Here is a 14829-nt window from a genome sequence, read left to right on the forward strand (position 1 = left end):
TATGACATCGTTGCGGCGATGAGAGAAATATTAGGTAAGAAAGCCGTGGTTTGAGAGAAACATTTCAGTGGTGGAAACGTGTGGTCTTGATGAAAACGGAGCGTTGTGTGACAAAATGTTTACAGATGTAGTCACGACGCTGCCATAGCCTAACGAAAAAATTACTGGCCCTTTCCTAGCCTGCTCCCTACATTCGGTCATGTATTGCGCAGCTCTCGTGTTTAATATACATCGTCAGGAAATTTGACATACACCGAACAGTTGCTAGAATGTTAATGCAACAGACTCCAGTAAAGCCGAACCCGAAGGGACGACACCAAATTCGTTTCGCTTATTTTAAGCTTCGTTTGACAGTATAATTCCGACAACGCATGCCGCATCCTAATATATACATTACTGCTACTGCGAAGAACTGGCTGAAATTGTTTTATAATAAGGAGCAGCGGTGGCGTAGAGGTAGAACACCCGCCTCGCGTGCAAGAGGTCCGTGGTTCGAATCCCGGTACCGCGCAATTTTCCATCGGATTAAAAAAAAAATCCGCGTGTTGATAAAATTGCATAAACAGGCCTGGAGTGTGGCCTGATCCCGGTGACCAGAACCGGTAACGCACTCCCTCAACAGAGCAGGATTGGCCACCCTGGTGCAGTACTTGGCCACAACCTCCTATATGAACACAACAATCAAACCCCGGCCCTCAGTCCCCAGCAGCTGCGAAGCAACTGACCACGGCGGCGGTCAGACCTGCGACGCTGCAGAGGGTGCTAAGAATCCCTGGCTCCGGACAGGCCGCCATTGGAATATGAACCTGGCAACGTTTAACGCTAGAACATTATCTAGTGAGGCGAGTCTAGCAGTGCTATTGGAAGAATTAGAGGGCAGTAAATGGGATATAATAGGGCTCAGTGAAGTTAGGAGGCCAAAAGAAGCATATACAGTGTTAAGAAGCGGGCACGTCCTGTGCTACCGGGGCTTAGCGGAGAGACGAGAACTAGGAGTCGGATTCCTGATTAATAAGAGTATAGCTGGTAACATACAGGAACTCTATAGCATTAACGAGTCTTGTTGTGAAACTTAATAAGAAGTACAAAATGAAGGTTGTACAGGTCTACGCCCCTACATCCAGTCATGATGACCAGGAAGTCGAAAGCTTCTATGAAGACGTGGAATCGGCGATGGGTAGAGTGAAAACAAAATACGCTATACTGATGGGCGATTTCAATGCCAAGGTAGGCAAGAAGCAGGCTGGAGACAAGGCAGTGGGGGAATATGGCATAGGCACTAGGAATAGCAGGGGAGAGTTATTAGTAGAGTTTGCGGAACAGAATAATATGCGGATAATGAACACCTTCTTCCGCAAGCGGAATAGCCGAAAGTGGACATGGAGGAGCCCGAACGGCGAGACTAGAAATGAAATAGACCTCGTACTCTGCGCTAACCCTGGCATCATACAAGATGTGGACGTGCTCGGTAAGGTGCACTGCAGTGACCACAGGATGGTAAGAACTCGAATTAGCCTAGACCTGAGGAGGGAACGGAAGAAACTGGTACATAACAAGCCGATCAATGAGTTAGCGGTAAGAGGGAAAATAGAGGAATTCCAGATCAAGCTACAGAACAGGTATTCGGCTTTAAGTCACGAAGAGGACCTTAGTGTTGAAGCAATGCACGACAATCTTGTGGGCATCATTAAGGAGTGTGCAATAGAAGTCGGTGGTAACTCCGTTAGACAGGATACCAGTAAGCTATCGCAGGAGACGAAAGATCTGATCAAGAAACGCCAATGTAAGAAAGCCTCTAACCCTACAGCTAGAATAGAACTGGCAGAACTTTCGAAGTTAATCAACAAGCGTAAGACAGCTGACATAAGGAAGTATAATATGGATAGAATTGAACATGCTCTAAGGAACGGAGGAAGCCTAAAAGCAGTGAAGAAGAAACTAGAAATTGGCAAGAATCAGATGTATGCGTTAAGAGACAAAGCCGGCAATATCATTACTAATATGGATGAGATAGTTCAAGTGGCTGAGGAGTTCTATAGAGATTTATACAATACGTGTGGCACCCACGATGATAATGGAAGAGAGAATAGTCTAGAGGAATTCGATATCCCACAAGTAACGCCGGAAGAAGTAAAGAAAGCCTTGGGAGCTATGCAAAGGGGGAAGGCAGCTGGGGAGGATCAGGTAACAGCAGATCTGTTGAAGGATGGTGGGCAGATTGTTCTAGAAAAACTGGCCACCCTGTATACACAATGCCTCAAGACCTCAAGCGTACCGGAATCTTGGAAGAACGCTAACATAATCCTAATCCATAAGAAAGGCGACGCCAAAGACTTGAAAAATTATAGACCGATCAGCTTACTGTCCGTTGCCTACAAAGTATTTACTAAGGTAATTGCAAATAGAATGCGGAACACCTTAGACTTCCTTCAACCAAAGGACCAGGCAGGATTCCGTAAAGGCTACTCAACAATAGATCATATTCACACTATCAATCAGGTGATAGAGAAATGTGCGGAATATAACCAACCATTATATATAGCTTTCATTGATTACGAGAAAGCGTTTGATTCAGTCGAAACCTCAGCAGTCATGGAGGCATTGCAGAATCAAGGTGTAGACGAACCGTATTCAAAAATACTGAAAGATATCTATAGCGGGTCCACAGCCACTGTAGTCCTCCATAAAGAAAGCAACAAAATCCCAATAAAGAAAGGCGTCAGGCAGGGAGATACGATCTCTCCAATGCTATTCACAGCGTGTTTACAGGAGGTATTCAGAGACCTGGATTGGGAAGAATTGGGGATAAGAGTAAATGGAGAATACCTTAGTAACTTGCGCTTCGCTGATGATATTGCCTTGTTTAGTAACTCAGGGGACCAACTGCAATGCATGCTCACTGATCTGGAGAGGCAGAGCAGAAGGGTGGGACTAAAAATTAATCTGCAGAAAACTAAAGTAATGTTTAACAGTCTCGGAAGGGAACAGCAGTTTACGATAGGTAGCGAGGCACTGGAAGTGGTAAGAGAATACATCTACTTAGGACAGGTAGTGACTGCTGATCCGGATCATGAGAGTGAAATAATCAGAAGAATAAGAATGGGCTGGGGTGCGTTTGGCAGGCATTCGCAGATCATGAACAGCAGGTTGCCATTATCCCTCAAGAGAAAAGTGTATAACAGCTGTGTCTTACCAGTACTCACGTACGGGGCAGAAACCTGGAGGCTTACGAAAAGGGTTCTACTTAAATTGAGGACGACACAACGAGCTATGGAAAGAAGAATGATAGGTGTAACGTTAAGGGATAAGAAAAGAGCAGATTGGGTGAGGGAACAAACGCGCGTTAATGACATCTTAGTTGAAATCAAGAAAAAGAAATGGGCATGGGCAGGACATGTAATGAGGAGGGAAGATAACCGATGGTCATTAAGGGTTACGGACTGGATTCCGAGGTAAGGGAAGCGTAGCAGGGGGCGACAGAAAGTTAGGTGGGCAGATGAGATTAGGAAGTTTGGAGGGTCAACATGGCCACAATTAGTACATCACCGGGGTAGTTGGAGAAGTATGGGAGAGACCTTTGCCCTGCAGTGGGCGTAATCAGGCTTATGATGATGATGATGATGAAGAAAGTTAAAATACCAAAACCGCATTTCTTTTGTTCTGGGTAACTCAGAGTAAATGGTTGCTGCGCCCACCCCCAACCTTTAACGACGGATCGTAAAACCAAACCATGTCTCTTGGCAAAGGGATCGAGCTACCGGTCGTGCATATATCTGGTGGGAATATCCACACCTAAACTCTTGATTATTTCCTGGGCCTTCAAGGCGACCCCGCCAATTGACAAGTTGTTGCTCTGCGACAGTCCAATAACCCGCCCCCTCCCTCCACCCCACTTCCTTCCCGAGCGGCCAGGATGTCTTCAAAATATTTGTGTGCGCTGAAATGTACACATACGTCCGTTTTGAGAGAGGAATACGCGATAACAATAACGATCGCAATTGCTATCTGCTTCTGCTCTTTCATAATGTACCTGGCAGGATACTCATCAGCATGGAAAACTTGCAACCTATATTACAGCTTTTGAAGACACGGTCTTCTCGAAGATTCCAGATTGATTTGTGATTCGTGAGATCCAGGCACCTGGCCACTTTCGCCAAATCAAATTAGACCGTTTGAGGTCTTCTACCACACCTACAACAACGAAACAGTTGTCATAATAAAGCTTGGTGCGAAAAAAAAAGAAGTCGCACCATGTTAGCGTATAGCTATGTACAAGCAGTAACGATACGTAATTCGCACAAAAATGGCGAAATGAAATACACGTGTGCTCGTTCAGATTGTGCGCCCCCGTATAAGCGAAATCGGAAGCGTGACATTACTGAACAAAAATTATGGGTCGATCCCGGAGTTAGTGCAGCCTAAAAGTGTGGGCCGATTCTGAAGGCAGCGCAGTCTAAACAACAAACCACATGGGGTGGCGATAGTCCAGGACCCCTAGTCCAGGACTCCTACAAAATGGCTGCCTATCGGGCCCGTCACACCAGTTGTTACTGGTCACGCGGGGTCTGAGCCGGGCACCACGGGCTCCCAGTGTTTAGAGGTGGAGTTGGGGTTTCGGGGTTAGGGAGACGTTGAATGTGTGAGAAAATTCCCATGTGGAGTGGTGCAGTGACGCATATTTGCCGCAACGGGCACATTTGTAGTGGTAGAGGGTAGGCTGAGTAGCACGATAGACTTAGATATCAATAGGTGTTGGCCTGAAGCTGCCGCCAGAAGACAGCGTCAACCCTATTGATAGAGTTTTGTGAAAGGGGTATTGCTGACGGGAGTGATGATAGAGTTGGAGTGTATGGTACCATAGGGATACAGAACCATCCTCGACATCATGTTCTTCTTCTTATGATCTACGCTGCTAAGCCCAAGGGCATAGAATCAAATCGCGGCCGGGGTGGCCGCATTTCGATGGGGGCGAATTACAAAAGCGCCCACATACCGTGCATTGGCTGAACATTAAAGAACTGCAGGTGGTCGAAATTAATCTCGAGTCCCCCACTACGGCGTGCCTGATCGTTGTTTTGGCACGTAAAACCCCAGAATTATTTTCTTCTCATGATCATGATCATGGCGCCCGAATTACACGCGCTCGTGCGACAGCCTGAGCGCACTGGTTTCTGCGAAGATACTCGTGATCAGAAGTCGAGACTAATGGTTTCAATATCGGACTTCTGTGTTAGAGGTTGTGCGTTCGAATCCCGCTGTCGGACAATTATAATACTGTTTCTTTAATTATTTATTACGCCTTACGTTGTTGAAAAAGACGAGTTTACAAAGTCATGAAGCCATTTGAAGCCAAAAGGACAAAGCTCAGGCTAATCCACCTACTTCCCATAATTCCCACGCTGGCTGCAGCTCCCATAGACACTAGCGTCACAGTTACCTCTACTAGTTATATTATGAAACAATATGCCAGTAGGTCCTAAATCTTTTACAGTGATAGACAGACAACTGCATTCCTTATCATGTAGGAATAAGGATGGTTGGCTTACACGCTGTGTGTAAGCCAACCATTATTATTACTACAGGATAAAGAATTTACTTTTATTAATCGATATTCAGACGTTTTTTATATGCGTACTGTATATATACCTCATCTTGACATGCGCGAAGAGTCCATTTTCTATATATGTATTTTTCCATACGTGCATTAAACATCAGTTGTGAGTGAGCGCGGGTGTTTCTTTTTCTACGTCTTTCGCGTTTTTAGCGCTCTAAGTTTTTGTTAATTAGGATGAGTGTATATTTTTTTATCCTCGAGGAAAGAAGTGCATCGTGAAAGGCCGGCAACACAGCCAGTCCTTCTGCACCAGCAGCCCGTGACCTTAGTCACACAGACATATTTATTTCCACAATATGACATTCACTAATTTCGCAGCCAACTACTGCACCGGTCGATCTTCCCTTCCTCCGTTCCACGTATTGCAGCATGAACCGAATAGAGTGCTTTAGCGTTAAACCAGTTGCATATCCCACAGCTGATGGCACAGTAACAGTGTAGATCTAGCGGTAATGGTTTCGCATTCATGCGCTTTCGATTGAAGTAAGAATGAGTGGACCGCCGAAAGCACCATTTCCTTCCTCTAGACTACAGCACTAGTAGACCAAATTACCCCGCGATAAGGGTGTGTACTTTTTTCACAGCTGACTGACGCTCACTTAATAAAAGTGTAATTTACAATTAATTGGTCCCTTCACAGGACCCGCTATTGTTAGTTTTCCCTGTATTACTTTTTTTCGGTGCTTCCAACATATCCTTTTCTCCCAGTCGTGTGCTCTATTGGAGGTATGCCAGACCTGTAATAAAAATGCGAAGTTGCTGCAGCGCCTGTGCCCGTGTTCCTATTACCCTGTAGCTAGCGCTATTTATTCGGAATGCTGATTTAATACCAGATGTGTAGCAAACCGAACTGATACCGATTGCTATTGGTAAGGACAGAAAAAAAAACTATTTCGGAGGTGCATGCCAGTCTGAGCAACTGATACATCAGATACAGCGAAGCTGCATAAGTTCTTTTCTTGGTGATTATTCAACACCGATAAACTGGTCATGTGTGACCATGAACTCCCACACGGGGAGCTCCGAAGCTTCCACACAGGCTGCGTTGCCGGCGGCTCTTTACCATTGGCATCCGCACAAATGCCTACCAGACCTCCAACGTGACGCTGGTAAAACAGGACGTGAGAAAAATTTTTTTGCTAAATATACCAAGCATCGAAGGTGTTGTCTATTTGTGTGGTGTACGCAAGGCAACCTTTATTTTGTAATCGTCGATAATTACGTTTCAGACAAAAAAATTTTGTTGGATTTGTTGCTGACTGATATCGAGCGCACCAGCACGCGTCTGCCGTCGCTCGAAAACGGCTGCGATACTCCCCTTAACAGCTTAGCTGTAAACCCTTCAACTAAAGCAGTCTTACGCCACAATACTATCCGCCTCCGCACTAAGTAAAGGCAATATGACACCTAAACTAAGTTCCCCCGAGAAGATTTTACCGCTATACGAAGACGGTTGCAAATAAAGTAGGTTTGTTGAGAACGAGCAAATATGTCGTTCGGCGAAAGCGATGCCACTGGGAAAGGAGAGACGGGAAAGCGGGAGCGTTGGGCACTGCACACGTCATCCAATGGAGTTCGCAGGCGTCTACGTTTTTTTTAAAAAAAAAAAAAAGAAGGAACGAAAACGAAACCCTCCCGGGCGTTGTTGGCGCAGCATTAGCCCCAGTGTCTGCCATAGCCGCTGAAATAGCGGCCGCGACGCAGTGCGACTCGAACTGCTTTGGACGAGTTAGCCGAGCTGTCAAAAGGAGTGGACGGCGAAATGTGCGCTCTTTAGGGAGCCATGCAGTCGGCCTTGCGAAAGTGAGGCCCTCAACCTTACCACCCGATGGTGACGTTCCCTCTCTCTCTCTCTCTCTCTCTCTCTCTCTCTATCTATCTATCTATCTATCTTTCTCATATTTATTTACATACTGTTCATAGTAAGACAAAAAAAAGACTTTGAACTCCTCTCTACTATCATAAATAAATTTAAAGCTACGTGATGCGAGGCTCGACGGCGACGGGTTCTAGACACTGTCGGGATCGTATTTGGCGTCTTGGCAACGAACAAGTTTGCGCGGTACTGTTTGACACTGATATTTGACAGGAAAGCAGTAAACGTGCGCGAACCACTTCGGTCCCTCTCACTCCCACTACACAGTGGAAAGCGAGCGATCAAACTAAATTTCGAGACGAAGGTCGCAGGTCTCGAACTGCGCGCAAGGTAATACACCGACCGGATGACTGCGTTCACAGGAAGTTCGTGCTTTCGAGAGATCCGCCCCCTTGTGCATGCGCATCCTGGTCTCGTCAGCGTCGGGATCATACTTGTGAGTCGTTTCCTGAGAATAAAAGAAGCACTAGGCGCGATTTCGAGCGACAGCACAGTTGCGCCTTCAGCCACTTTTCGTAGTCGTTGGTTGGGGACGGCGTCTCCAACCTAAAGCCATGGCTGCTTCGCCGAGACATGTGGCGAGTGCGAAGGATGTGAGCGAGTGAGCCTTTCTCACAGGGTAGTCTCCCAACGGTATCGATGTCGACGAATCAGACGATGTAGTCGTCTATACTGTCCCTGCTGATTTGCCGGTGCCCGGTCTAGTTTCCAATGAAACAACAAGCAGTACATAAATATTCGAATTGAAACAAATATCTACCTTCAAGCCTATAATTATTTGGTTAAAGTGGTTCTCTTCGGCGGGATTTCGTGCGTCTGCTCGGTCAACTTCTCGCTAAGTAAAGTGTGCCGATCACGTGGACAGCGTAAAAGTAAACTTGGCCGACCAAGGAGATGGTGTAGTCAAAACTAGGCTCATTCAGGAGACTGCATGCCGCGGTCACGTAGGTGAACAGTTCCTTACTCGTGGTTGGAAATAAAGTTGCACGCGTGTCACGTGTCTTCTTGCATAGCATTCAATTCATACTTTCCAACAAAGTTTCGTTTAACGTTGATTCCAACAGGTGCGTTGAGCCTGCCGTATTTCCTTGAATAAACATACAAAAGTGAAACGGAATGTCGTGGTTTCGTAATGGGACAGCATGAAGCAAACTATACGCTAGAATAAACTAGAGCAATCCAGCACGATCATAACGTAACGAAATCAGCGAAAGTTGCTTTGAAAACACAATGTGTAATAGCCTGCGCCATGATTGAGCGAACAATCACACATGAAGAGGGGGTGAGGGAGGGGGGGAGAACATATAAAATGAAGTTATCTAACGTCAGCGCTGTTACAATTTAGCAGAGAAGAGCTCCATGCACCTCTTATCGTTTAAGTATCAAACTCGGACTTCCGTCTTGCTGCATCCATTTGAAAACACGAAGAGAAAAATACAAATCTGAGTATATAAAGATAATAGAAATGTAATAAAAAATACATTGAGCTTAGCTCATAGTTTGGGAAAGCTTTGCAACACTGGCCTTCTCACAGAATAACGGGTACCGAACAATTAGGAATATAGTATTATTGAAAGTTGAAGCAAACTGCGCATTGGAATGTGTCTTCTTGCCGCTATCGGATAATTATGTCGTTGTTGTATCCAGCCATAATCTATGCACTCATACAAACCAGAAGCGTCAGCTGTTCCTGGTAGACGTCAAGACAACGACTTTACTCGGGCGCTACCATTTCCATCCAGTCGCCGGCTTGCTCAAGACTGAGTACGCATCGATTCTTCAAAGAACCTTGCAGTACCCCCCCCCCCCCCCCCCAAAAAAAAAAAAAAAGATTATGTGCATTCAACTAGCATAAATAGAACGAATTTCACATTACTCTAGCTCTCGTGGCGCAGGCACAAAGTTGAATATTTGTCAATTGACATTACATCACGTGAAATGCAACAAGCTCCAAATGCACATGATGTGCCGCTTCGTACTCACAATTACCCACACCTAGTCACACCCAAAGCCAATAAGCCGCAACGTTCCTGGCATTTTGATGTCTGGGTTGCCAACCTTCGCAATACTTCTTCATGGAACCACTCTCCTACACCATCTAGTCGACATCATATTCATTGTCAACCCTCACCTTATAGTGCAAATCAGGGCACAGTTTTTCGTATATAAATGTTCGTCCCTCTTTCCTATAAGGCGATACACGCTGTTACCTTTTTTTTTTCGGTACCACTTCGGTGTTATTCGTACACAGAGCGCATGTCTTTATCTTACGTACTGAACAGCCCTTTACGATATCCCTGCTACTCTAGGAACATCAGGATACCCTAATTTATTCCTCGCAGTTCGCCCTATTTGAGGGTTAACACAAGACATGGCATCATCATATTCCGGTCCATGGAAGCGACGCCTTTGGTACGCGGGGAAGCTCGGCTTCGGACAAAGCGGATAACAATCTGCCACTCACTTCCACCAGTTGTAAGCCAAGCCGAGTTCGTTTTCGCTGTTTCCGCACCAGAGAACTAGACTGGCGTGGTGACTCAGACGCCGCACCTGCAAACGCCACCGCCTTTTAAGTTTGCTGCACTGATAGTGGAGGTAGGAAGCAAGCTTGACCAGTAACACTCGTAAGAAAGAACGATACCTCTCTGCATGCTTTTGTACATGCAGCGTCAAATATGTTGCCTATTATAAGTATGTAAATGAGTTCACTAAGCGTCTTTACCGACGCCCAGGTATAGCAGATACCTCAACATTTTAGGTTACAAATGAAGGGCGAATAAATATATGGTTATTCCTTGAGCCTCGAAGATTTCCTTGTTTCTTTCTTTTTTACTGGACGCTTTAGAGTGATAAAAAACGGAACAATCATTTCACTATTCTCATCCTAAAGAGAACGTTTTCGACCAAATGATTTAGTCTAGTATCAGCTTGCAAATCACGCTTCAAGGTAACAAGTTATGTTCGAACACTTCAAGTGTACACATATTTACGCAAAAATATTCCAAAATAAGTACATCAAAAACAATTCCACTTGCAGTTCCAATGCTGATTGTATCATTGCTGATTGCACAAAGCCATTATATTTTGTGCTCAATGTCGTAATGCCACACGAGAGTACCTTCGATGTAGAACACACCAATCGGCGAACTTCTTGAACGTGTCACACTATGTCCATGACTGTGTTCCCTTCTGCCTATATGGTTTCGCCGTTAACAGTTGTGCTAGTGGTTTCTCTAGAATCACGCACGCTGACCAGCAGCGGTTTTTTACTTCCCGGTTTTAGTGCGTTAAGTAGAATCTAATGCCCGAGAATGAGCGGGTTTCCTATTTCAAAAATTAGCATGTTCGAGATGTCATTTGCAAAACATTGAGAGAAAGCATGAAGTCAAATGATACCATCCTTGTTGAACGGTTAGACTGGCACAAAGTAAACACGCAGTGATCGAATTGATAACGCAATCGTACAGCCAATCTGCCTTCATTATTATTGGAGTCACTGTCAGGGCATTCTCACCACTATATTACATTGGCCACATCTCGAAAAAAAAAAAAGAAAACGGGCTGCCTTATACAACGAAACATGCAAAAAAGCTCCATTACAATAGTATTTTTTACACCTACGACTGAAATTAGCACCTTAATTGTAAAATTCTTTTTCCGCGTCAAAGCATCACGTCAGTATACGGTATCATCTGAACGTGGCCAAAGATTTGAACAAGTGGCTATCATTGTTTTCCTGTAAAGGGTACTCTGCCACTACAACTGTGGCACTTAGTAGCATAAAGAAAGGAGCCCTATGCTGAGAAAACTATGAACGAGTGCCATGAGCCCATCCTGTCATCACTAAGCTATCGTAAATATGACGTATTATCGTAAATTTTGCAACGTTAGTGTAAGGTATGCGTAAAGGTGGCTTGAAATAGCCTAGGATCCTGTAAGCTGAGACAAATCTCGTTAGAGGAACCGTGTTAAAGCTCACGTGAATTTTGCCGAGAACGCGGCATAGGCCACGGGTTACGATGCAGATTACTACGAACCACGATAGGTAAAACACAAAGATTACAGTGCCGTTCATGTCACCATAGAGCACGCTGTTTGCACACGACAAGTGCCTTTTGTTTCAACCATGTCAGTCGGCGGCTTGTAGGCTATCAATTCTTCCTCAAAGTTTTCTGTGTCGATACGCCGGCATCGGCAGCGGCAGGAGGGGTACCGCGTGGCGGGGGAAAAAACGTTTTATTCTTACTTCCCACTTCTAGACTCTGGCAAACATTTTTTGCTGGGAATACCACATCAAGACTAGACGCGAAAGAAAAAAGAAAAAGAAAAAAAAAAAACGACCTCCAAGCCAAATAGCTAGTACAGCCTCCAGCCTTCGGAGTTGACTGCCGTGGACTTTTAGCAGTTCTCCTTTCACGCACTATAGATTCACTCATCCATAAAACTCGTGACTTAGTTGTTGTTCTTTTTTCCCTCGGGACCTGTCGTCCTTCCATTTCGGGCGCAAGTGTTGTTTACTTAGTCAGCGTTTCACGCCTTGCCAGCGACGACTAAAAGAACGGAAGCTGTCCATCAAATTTGGCGACGGTTACTTCCGGAAATCTGGGAAGGCCACAGCCGCGTTTCGACCGTCAGCTTATCATCCCGCCCGCTTCCGCGAGGGCTTATCGCTTTTCCGCCCTTCTTTTATGTCACCCGATTGGTCCCGTTCATGTCCTTTGAATGAACATCATCGACAGCAAGAAATAAAAATGAAATCGGGTAGTTTAGTGATCCCAACTCTGGCTTTTATTGTACGCCTATCAGAGGTTGAACACTAAAAGGCAAGCGGTAAGTTTGGAAATAATGCCTAAAATACCTTTCTATGTGACGTATGCACTGAAGTTATCAGCGTCGCCATTTTGTAGCACAGTCATCACGGCCCCCGAAAAGCTAGGCGTTATTTACATCCGCTTCTCTCCAGCAGCACAGTGGAAGCTCCGAATAGGGCTGCGAAATGGCGTACGCGACGCCTTGTGAATACTCCCTATAACTCAGCGAGCGTGTTTTCATGCCCGAAGAAGTTGGACTTCGTAGTAAGAAAGAAAAACGTTGTAGTAACCTCAGCGAGCATCAACTTCCTTATCCTCAAAAGTTCGTCGCAAGAGTGCTATACTGAGGACGTTACTCTCGTGGCTTGTTGGCGCCGGCTATTCTCAGCAACTCAAAACGCGGCGTAGTTGTGTGCGAGGAGGTCACTGCAGCCTACAGTGAGGCGACGCCATAGAAATAAAGTAAATCAGCTGATCGCGTTGCGCATTTCTCCCACGAAGTCGGGGAAGATGGAGTCGACTGACACCGTCCCCACGCTACATCTGGATGACTTCTATTGCAAATACTGTTACGTTTCGCCTACAACGCGCGGTAATGCCGGCGCGGATGCAACGGACGCCGGGGCTTTGTTCAAAGCGGCGGACATTTTGGCCCGTCCGACGCCGCCGCGACGCCTACCCGCCAAGCGTGTCCAGGCGTGTTTCAGTGCCACGTGTCTTCGTGTGTGCGTGTGTGTGTGTGTGCCCTCGCTTGTCAAAGCGCGGTAGCCGGGGAGCGGAGTTCCCCGAATGAGGAGCCTGGAGGTCTCTCGGCTCAACAGTTCGCGCCGTCGTGTGGGCGGTTGGCGATGCGTCACTACACTCGGTTCAGCAGGTCTCTCGGCTCAACCGCTCGCGCCGTCGTGGGCTCCTGCTGCGCCATACCGTGACCTTCATCCCGTGACCTTCCCTTTTGGACCGCGACGCCGAGAGTATAAGAGCAGCTGCCCCCGGACGCCAGGAGAGAGGCTCCGATTTGTACTGTTGAGCTACGTGCTCTCCCGTCTCTCCACTTCGGTCGACCTGACCGGCCGCTCTTTTGCTATGTTAGAATAAACAAGTTGTTCTGTTACCAGTCTTCTCATGCGTTGCCGGGACCTTCGGATGCTTCCAGTGCCCCAGGCCGCCAGGCCAACGCTACCCTTGGGGCTTGCGACCCATTGGCAATAACGGGCGTCAGCACCGAGACCCCAACAACTCGTACCAGCGGTACGATTCCAACATCTGGTTGCCAGCGGTGAGATCGCGACAACGGAGGCCAGCAGCGAAGAGATGCGGTTGACTGTATGCTGAGCAGCACAACGACCATCCGGGAGCAGCGCAACGAGCCCTGTGTGATGACTGGTTGCCTGCAGCGGAACGACTGCGCTGAAGTCTTGGCTGCGAGGTTTGGTGAGTGCGGGACTTTCTTCTTCTGAGTTTTGCCAGGCTTTTGTTAGTGTTAGAAACAGAGCTGGTAATTGTGGTTGTCGTTGCTGCCGGGTTAGTTTGCGGCAAGACAATAGTAGGCAGTAGAGAAAGCAGCATTCAGAGCAGCCATGGATTTGAAGTCGTTGCGCAAACCGAAATTGCTGGAGCTTGCGAGAGAGTTGGGTCTGGATGTCTCAGACAAACTCAGAAAACCAGAACTGCTAAGGGCTATTCTTGAGTTAGAAGCTGAGGATGACGAGCTGTCGGAATGCCTTGAGACCATTGAGGAGAGGGAGGAGCAAAAAGAGAAACAGGAGCGCGAACTTAAAGAACAGAAAGAGAAAGATGAGCGCGAACGTAAAGAACAGAAAGAGAAAGATGAGCGCGAACTTAAAGAACAAAAAGAGAAAGAAAAAGAAGAGCGCGACCGTCAACACGCTTTGGAAATGAAGCGTCTCGAGTTAGAGATGGAACGCGCTCGTAATGGAAGTCAGGCACACGGTGCAGGAGAACGAGTATTGTTCAAAATGACTGACCTGATGCGGCCGTTTAAGCTTGGAGAGGACATTGGTTTGTTCCTGGTTAACTTTGAGCGAACGTGCGAGAAGCAGGGGTTCTCTCGGGAAACGTGGCCACAGCGCTTGCTCACTTTGCTACCCGGCGAGGCGGCCGACGTAGTCGCTCGCTTGGAGAGAGAGGAGGCAGAGGATTTCGACAAAGTGAAATCGAGTCTGCTAAAAAAGTACCGGCTGACAGCGGAGGCGTTCCGTCGGAAGTTTCGGGAAAATGAGAAAGGCAAAAGTGAGTCATATACAGAGTTTGCGTACAGGCTTATGTCAAACATGCAGGAGTGGCTCAAAGAAGAGAAAGCGTTTGGTGACCACGAGAAAGTTCTGCAGTGTTTCGGGCTAGAACAGTTTTATAGTCGGTTACCTGAGAACGTGCGGTACTGGGTCTTGGATAGGCCAGACGTTAGTACGGTGGCTAGAGCCGCTGAGTTAGCCGAGGAGTTTGTGACGCGTCGGGCTCGCGGAGCTAAGGACGGTCAAAAGCGTGAATTTGGCTCCAAGTTTGAGAGG

General features: G+C 46.7%; 1 protein-coding gene across 1 annotated transcript in view; it reads right to left on the bottom strand.

The window, feature by feature from the left end:
* LOC126532082 (beta-mannosidase-like) overlaps positions 1-10032 on the bottom strand; it is a 44229-nt gene extending 34197 nt beyond the window's left edge. The window contains exon 1 of the mRNA XM_050179773.3: positions 9955-10032. The gene's annotated coding sequence lies outside the window, so the exon portion shown is untranslated. The remainder of the gene's footprint in view (positions 1-9954) is intronic.
* Positions 10033-14829: the final 4797 nt, after the last annotated feature.

Source organism: Dermacentor andersoni, chromosome 5, assembly GCF_023375885.2.
Source record: "Dermacentor andersoni chromosome 5, qqDerAnde1_hic_scaffold, whole genome shotgun sequence".
In the NCBI taxonomy this organism is placed as follows: Eukaryota; Metazoa; Arthropoda; class Arachnida; order Ixodida; family Ixodidae; genus Dermacentor; species Dermacentor andersoni.